General features: G+C 48.6%; 1 protein-coding gene across 4 annotated transcripts in view; it reads right to left on the reverse strand.

The window, feature by feature from the left end:
• Positions 1–8,223, reverse strand: part of LOC122384769 (mediator of RNA polymerase II transcription subunit 15-like) — a 34,965-nt gene extending 26,742 nt beyond the window's left edge. For 3 of the 4 annotated variants that reach the window (XM_043372518.1, XM_043372509.1, XM_043372500.1), the window contains exon 1: positions 8,067–8,208. The gene's annotated coding sequence lies outside the window, so the exon portion shown is untranslated. Of the gene's footprint in view, positions 1–8,066 lie in introns of all 4 variants that reach the window. The other variant, XM_043372490.1, reaches the window with a different exon arrangement.
• Positions 8,224–8,507: the final 284 nt, after the last annotated feature.

Here is an 8,507-nt window from a genome sequence, read left to right on the forward strand (position 1 = left end):
GACTAAGACAGACAACCAGACAGCCAGACTGACGGACAGACGGAGACAAACTGACAGGCACAGAGAAACACAGAAAAACACAAGCACATGAGGGGCAGATATATAGACACAGACAGATTGAGAGAGAAACAGAAAGAGACAGTCACAGAGACAGATGAAGGCCAGACAGACGGAGACAGACAGACAGACAGACAGACAGACAGACAGACAGACAGACAGACAGACAGACAGACGGAGACAGAGGAAGACAGAGACAGAGGCAGAGACAGCGGCAGACAGAGACAGGCAGACAGAGACAGACAGACGCAATATTGCTCGTTGCGCTTTTCCCATACCTATGCGTTGTATAAATATTAATGATAATCTTTTTTTTAATTGAAGGGGTAGATCTGACTTCTACCCCCTCCCATCCCCACCCCACCCCACCCGACACTTTGAACCACTTTGAATTGGACACTTTGAATTGGTAAGATTGGGCCCTGTAGGATCAGGATACAGGATCCTCGGATACAGAATCCTCGTATCCGGCATTTTGTGATCGACCGCAGAACTAGCGCGAACCATTTTCATTTCCCCTTTAAAAAAAAAAAAACAGCGCTATTCGGCGGGTTGACGTAACCGAAACACGAAATTATAAAGATGTGTGAAGCAATCTCGTACTTACATGGACATAGGTTAACTACGAGGGTATAAAAATCAACTCTTTCAGACTTTCAGAAGGGTTATGGAAGGCAAGACTGTCGTGAAGGAAATATTCTATCGTCATCGAAAAAATCGAAATATTACATAAACGTTTTTAGCTCACACATATGCCGTCAAATACGCTTCTACAAAAAAAAAAAATAACAAAAAATACATTTTACAGCTATTTATTTTCAAAGCGGTTCCTGCTAGATTGCGACATCACATGCTAGCAGCGGCCAGCGAATGAATAAAAAAAGGTTACGTGAGACATTCACCTACCGTTGAATAAACAAATGTGGATTAGTGGATCAAGATAACGACCAAAATAATTAGCCAATGAACCAACTCCCGCTATTGATGTCCACCGGATTTCGGTGAAAGAAGTTTGACCGTCAAAAATTGGGTGTGGTAATTTTTAATACCATCTACCTACTCGATAAAAACGGTAATGCTATCGAGTTCACGCTTCACAGTCCCGTTTACATGCGGAATGTAGGTAGTAAAGGCCAGCGAGGAGTCGAGGACAAAACACAGCCAGCTACGCCATTCACATTCGTCGGACCGACCCCCGATAACGTAATGACGAATCAAAGGGAGATTATTCATCAAATCTAGCCGCGCGGGAGCGTGCGCGCCACCAATGAGAGTTTGAGCCGCCGTCGGCTGGAGGGATGAAGCGCGATCGTTGCCATGGCGACCGGAGGGCGGGCGGCGATCAATAGTTCGGCGGTGCGCCGGCGGCACGTAGGGAACAGACGGTGCCCGGGGCGAGAGTGGCGACTGGCGAGTCACACCTCGGCGGCGCACAAACAGGGCCCGCTCGCGGAGCGTGGCCGCGCCGGCCGGCCGGCCGGCCGGCCGCAGAGGAGGTCGGTGACCGGGCGCACGGCTCCGGGCTCTCCGCCGTCCTCTGCAGCCCTCCTCCTCTGCGTCCCTTCCATGGCGACCATCAACAGACGTAACACGTTAGATTTGGCGATTTAGAAACAATGGAGAAGAGTATTGGAAAGGGAAAGTAAAAAGGTGCTGGGGGTACCTTTTAACCTGCCTCGTGCGGAAGGTTCACGCTCCCTCAAGTTTTTACCAAGTATCTCAGAAACGGCAGCGCTTTTTGGGGTGGGACTAAATGCTTACTTCGAAATCTAAGCTACGTTGCGGCATTGGCGGTTATGTGCGGCGTGTATGCCGCATGATTAGTAAGAGGCGACCACTAAATTAAAGACTCAAACGCTCCGACCGGTTCTCAATGAATAACACTGCATACCAAAAATGCCAACCGCTCTCGTCATAAGATATTCAGCTTTAAATAACTAGGTTATCTACATCATCATTTTGAACCAAATTAATACTTTCAAGTTTCAACTTAACTCACTCATTCCTTCCTTTGTTGTCTCCAAACAGTCGTTCGATTGTCTGGAAATCGTATGCTAAATCCCGTACCTGTATGCGACTGGTGCATATAAAGGCCGATAAAAGAATTTGAATAGGCTCTGGCATGCGATTTCCTGGCTACCCAAAAAAGTCTGTTTCAGTCTTGCTATCAAAACATGACCTCGCCCGCACAGGGGGGGGGGGGGTTGATGCAACCCCCCTAAGGTTTTTCGCGAATAACTCGCTTAAAAAGCGGCTGATCGCGACGAAACTTTCAGTACCCTCGCATTGATCAATTTAACACCCATCCTGAAAATTTCATGACCCTGACCCAAATGACCTTTGACCTGTGACCTACTTTTCGAGACCATGTTTGGCCGGAACCGCGATTCAGCGTATGTCGGCTCGCATTAGCAGCGCGTTTGCAGTCTTTTCGTGGTTTCAAGCGTTCAAACATGTGATATGATGTTGCCCCCATGCATTAGGGTGGGTGTCAAGGTCACCTGAAGGTCAGGTCAGGTCGTTGACCTTTGGTGACCTCGGTTCACTTTTTCGAGTTTGACATGTTTCTAGGTCAGTTTTTTCGAGCTGAATTCCAATTAAGCAACCACATGAACGTTTACAAAGTAGTTTTGGTGCCTTCGTAACATGTTACGAGGCTGTCAGAGGCGGTTGACACCTACTACAAATACCTGGCAGGACCTCTACTGGTTGACCTGACCTGACCTAACCCGACCTGGCCTAAATGAATGAAGACATCATCTGTGATCAAAACTAGCATGATATTCGTGATCAGCACCCCGAAAAACCCCATAGCCATAGAAAAACGCCCTCACTGCCAGAGGAACTTTCACAGAGAAATGAAACTTGCAGGATCTAGTATCCATTACAAGTCTCACAACTTGTTTATCTCGGATTTTTCCTAAAGGTCATATGAGGTCAGGTCATTTTCGTGACCTCACCATTATAAGTCAATGGGGAAAAATGAAAACTGCTATTCTGGCGCCGGGAACGATCTCCAACTATCTCCAGCACACAAAATCGTGATTTGAAGCCCTCCTTGCAAGGTTATATGCGTCACTTTTGCAATGTTGACCTTGCGTGACGTCATTTATGACGTCATCAAGGTCATATTAGTTTGTCGTCAATAACTCCCGATCAAATTGAGCTAGCGAGTCGGGAAAGCCACCAATGGACTCAGGAAGACCTACCGAATCGAATGATATGCGACATGACCTCTTTCGACCAACTTCGTGACCGGGGGGCACTGACCTGACCTTGACCTGAGGTCAACACCCTAAGTTGACCTGACCCAAACAAAAAGTATATCATTCGACGCGCCTGAGCGAGGCGAACACGATGGTGCCAAAATCGGCACTCGGCGACCGTTTTTTTTTTTGCGAAGTTATTCACCAAAAACTGAACCGTACCTTGGGGCACTTGACCTGACCTCAGAGGTCACCGGTTGACCTAGGACCTTAAATCGGGTACCAATCCCTGCGTCTCGTAACGGCGCACACGCTCGTTTTTTTCCGCGACGCGCTAGCTTCGCCAGGGGAGAAACGGCGAGGGGGTCGTACCCGCCCCCCCCCCCCCTCGGCCGGCGCGTATGTAGAAAACCAATAGGTCCGGCGAGGGTTAAACTAGGACCTTAAAAGTTAAAATTGGGTATCAACGGCCCCCTCTCATGACCGACAACACGCTCGTTATTCCCGTGAAGCTGTAGCTAAATCAGGGGCTGAACGGCTGAGGGTCCTAGCGAGCCCCACCCCCTCCCCCCACCCCCATATAGTTACGCTCTGTATAAAGGTCAATAAGGGGGAGGGTTAAAATGCTAACCCAACTAAACAAAAATGCAATGAACTTCGTTTCTCGTTCGAAGTTCGGCTTCGACTTTTCACTTTAATAGGCACTCGTCGCTGGGAAAATATTGGCAGCAAAGGATTCGTTTTTTATCTAGAATCTTCTAGAAAGAAAATATCGTAAAATTAACGATGTTTTCGAATTAAAATCGTATCATAACAAAATCAAATCGCATATCCAGCAAATATGCAATATGCACCGTTGTAGCAGTGCAAGACTAAGTAACGGCTCACAGTATGCCTATAAAATAATTGTTCAAAGTCAGGATGAAGAAACCTATGAATCTGAAAAGCCGTACTTAGCTATAAGCTAGATCCCCCGGAAAAAACGGCAGTTCTGTCGGGTCGATGGTCCCCAGTCCCCACTCTGACCTCCCCATATTGACCAAGCATATTGACGCTTAGGTCAAGCCGCAAGCGCGCCGCCAGACACATGATCGTTAGAACTAAGAAATAGAATCTTCGTCAGTGGTGGCATAGCCAGCATACCGCAAAAATCTCACGTACAGTGTGTCCAGGCTTGGTGCCCCTACTGAATGATGTGAGGCTCCTACCAAAGGCCATATTGTTCCAACTCAGAGATTCTGATGTAGGGGAGAGTGGGGTGGGTTGTATCAGTTTTTACTCCGAGACCCATAACCTCGTAACTATCCGTGATAAACTCATTATTTCCATACTTTCTCCTTCCTTGATTCTTCTGCTTTTTTGTGCAAAGTAACTTTTCCGCTACCTCTACCAGTTTTTCTTCTACGGTCTCCCGAATAGAACAATGTTTTTGATACAACTTGCCCCATGGCTTGGGTGAGTTGTATCACATGGTGGGGTAATTTGTATCACTATTTCACGTTTCAGGGAGTGTGCTTGCTACTGGTTTTGAACATAACAACAACATTAAATGGGGTTAATGCAATGTATAGGTATGCTCAAAGGCTTCACTTTATTAGACCAAACTTAGGTCAATGCAATCCGAGCGAAACATCAACAGACTAGACGCAAAAGTGGCAGAGAAGCTAACACATTGTGCCGAAATGGAACGAGCATTGACTAGCTACCTACAAACGCGAGCCAGGGCTTAGCTTTCGCGATCAAAAGCAACATACCCATACATACATACATGCATACATGTTACCAACATACCCCACCCGGCTCTGATACAACATGTACCTAGCCGCCATCTTGGAAAAAACATCCTCGTGCTAAAAAAACAGCGGACAGCTGGAGAAATCCGTTTTCACTCACGCAGCCTTAGAACCTACCCTCACCACCGCTACGGAGATCTTTCAAATTCGTGCACATCTAAATGCCCAGAACACACATTTTCTTGCAACTTATTTTTTAGAATGACATTAAAAAAAACATAAAATCGGCTCTCACCTCGAGACGCGTCCACTCAGCCACAAGACAGAACAGGGAAAGATGGCGCCCGGAAAACCTCGTCGGCTGGTCGTGTCGCGAGCGCCATCCATTGGATAAGTTTGGCACAATTCGCCCTGATACAACTTGGACATGATACAACTCTCCCCGCTCTCCCCTACCCTAGCATTCGCATATGATACCCCGTCCCGCTTAAAGATGGGATTTGTTTTGGGAACAGCAGAGGTGATGTTCTCCCTTATATCGCGCACTTAATATACGACGCCCCTGTTCGAGAATGCGATATTGTCAGCAAATAAGCGATGCAAAGACCTTTCGCAAATCGTTTCTCTAGAATCGTCACAAAATAGTTAATCGTAAATCGTAAGTCGTCTATCGTTTAGTTTAAATTAGATATTTCACGTAAAAAATAGATACATCAGGTACAATAAGATACAGTTGATACAAAAGATATCCGCCGCATTTGCTTTCTTCACCTGTTAATTCCATCAAATTTTAATTGTCAGTACATATAGACATATAGTTCATCAACCTCCATCCCTGATCTCCGTACGATACCGGAGAAAACATCCCGTACTTTCATCAATCTCCTGTCGTTTGTTGCCGCACCATAGCTGTAAACGTCTTTACAATTTATGGTGCATATGGTCATTCACCGACCAGCTTATGCACGAAGGTAAACTTCATGAGTCGAAGAAGCGCGACGACGAAAAGAACAAGAAGTAGTCCAATAACTATTGAACTTATCATTTGGGGGTTCATACAAACGTTCGGCCTCATGTAACAGCCTCATATCATAATCATTTGTAACGACCTAATAACAGTATATGCAATATGCATGCAGTCCCGATCATTTAGGTATGTTCCGGTACAACATTTAGTGCGTCGTCGCATGATCAGAGAGAGATGGTGGTGACAAAATGACTGTCCGAATTTTCTTGTGTCGGAAGCAATGAGCCAAGGAATTAGGAAGTAGGCAAGCATCCCAACCGTTTATTTCTAACCTTTTTGTTATTTCGTAAAGGCATATTCAAGCACGAAAGGGTTCGGATCCATTTTCAGATTTAAATTTAAAATATACGAATGTGCGCTTTCGGTGCTCAGACTTAGAAAGAAATAAAGCGATAACCAATTGCCTTAAATCGATGCAAAGAAATTGCCGAATTTGACCAATTTGATCCAGTTTCAGTGTTATTCCATCAGCCACCACGGTGTTATTTCCCTGATACCTGCTGATCCACTGTCCCCCGGCTATTTCTCCCTCCTCCCCATGTAAGTTACCCCAGCAGTGTGTGCGTCAGAGCCCCTGTGGATGGCCGGGCGGCGCCCCGCGGGGCGGTCCGCCGCCGCCGCCGCTGCCGGCCGGGCGCCGCTCCCCGTCCGATTCCCCGCCGTACGCCGCCCGTCGCGCCACTGCCAATAGAGGCCACTTTGACGTACCCGGCCGCGGCGGATGGCCCTTAGCGACATTGTCGGTGCGGGCCGTCGGAGCCGGCTCGGTAAATAAGCCCTGGGTCCGCTAATAGCGCAGGGAAACCTGGCACGGTCGCCCTGGTGAATGCAGCGGCGGCACTGGCGCACATAACGCCAAGAATGGGACAATGGGGCAACACTTCATCGCCTGTGATGAACTTTATGTTTTATTTTGGACCTTAAGAAAGTTCGGTGGCTCCGACAGCAAAAATAGCGTCACTAAAAATATCTTCAACTTTCATATTTCAATTCAGCAAATAACCAAAGCCACATAAGCATTCCAACACTCTTGCGTAACTACTTGGTTTACGAAACGCATAAGAAGGAAGAGCGTTATTTTGTTTTTGGACTTAATGCTGCGATAACACGAGTCTTTGTGCGACCTGGGACGGTTACAAACTGCTCTAGCACAGGACGGACAGTGGGAATTCTTTAGGGCGGTTATCCCAGCAGCCCGACGCAGGCCTAAAAAACGTTTTAAAATGATACTGTCCTGTGGAGACGATTCTTCGTTAACAATCAAGCCATCTTGCTCAATTCAGGTCGCAATCCTATTTACCCTACGGAAAATTCCTACGGAGAAAGTAGGCGAGGAACGACTTTGGTACGACTGGACGTCGCCATTCCGAACTTTCCACCGCTGGCTGACTGTGCGATGCCGTAGCACAGAGACAGTCTGACAAAGCACATGTGCAGTGTCACAGACCGAGTTGGACTGTGGACCCTAGGCTAGGCCTACTATCCTATGACCTTAGGCCATCTGATGAAATGTATCAGTAGGCATCGGACTTGCCCGACTTGGACAACGCTGAATACCATTCCCAGTATGGGATTCTAGAAAATCGGTAGGTTTAGCTTCACGGGGAATGTGTCCCAGAAGATGCGAGCGAGAAGCTAATACATAAAGGTCATGACCTTGATCCACGACTTAATCGATTGAGTCTGATTTCTAGCTTATCAATGGCATGCAGTACGCCTACCAACCAAAAGTACCTACAATGCCAATGAATCACATGGCCAGAATAACCTTGAAACAACCTTGAAACTGGGTCACTATCGCCAAACCCGATCAATACGGGGCGGGATGCAGTCATCTGTCCCACCACTGGCGGCACCGACCGGCCAGCGATGGCGGCGCCACGTGCTGGCGGCGTGCCAGTGAGCGCCGGCCGCCAGCAGGGAGGGTTGACCGCGGCGGAACACACTGGGCAAACAGCGGCCGCCAACCCAATATGGCGGCGGCGACACCCCTGCACGCTGACACCGATCGACAAAATCGACCCCCGCTCGCAACCGGCTTACCTGCTGGTGTCCCCGCTAATCCAGAGGTTAGCGAACGATCTCTGCAACAATATCGCATGAAGAAACACGCAAAATCTCACGCAGAACTCGCTCTATCCCACAACACTTCAGCACCCGCCGCAGCAAACCTCACGCTGCGTCGGCCTCCGTCGGCGGCGGCCTCGCGCAGGCGCAGTCGGCACTACCGGCCGTTAGCCAATCAGCGCCGGCGGCTTTAAACCCTCCTGCGGCCACCATTGGTCAGACGCCCAGCCGCTCGACCAATCAGCGAGCCGGCGTCTTTCAGAGTGGTCTCTTTGTGTTCGGGGGAGACGGGCGCCGGCGTGGGGCCGGGGGCCGGCGCGCGCCAATGCAGAACAGGCCGCCGGCCGGGAGGCGCCCGCGGCGCCGGTGTCATCGGCGCAGTTCCTCCGCCAGAAATGGTGACGGCTGACAGCCATG

Source organism: Amphibalanus amphitrite, unplaced genomic scaffold (assembly GCF_019059575.1).
Source record: "Amphibalanus amphitrite isolate SeventyFive unplaced genomic scaffold, NRLGWU_Aamphi_draft 000014F_arrow, whole genome shotgun sequence".
NCBI classification, from domain to species: Eukaryota; Metazoa; Arthropoda; class Thecostraca; order Balanomorpha; family Balanidae; genus Amphibalanus; species Amphibalanus amphitrite.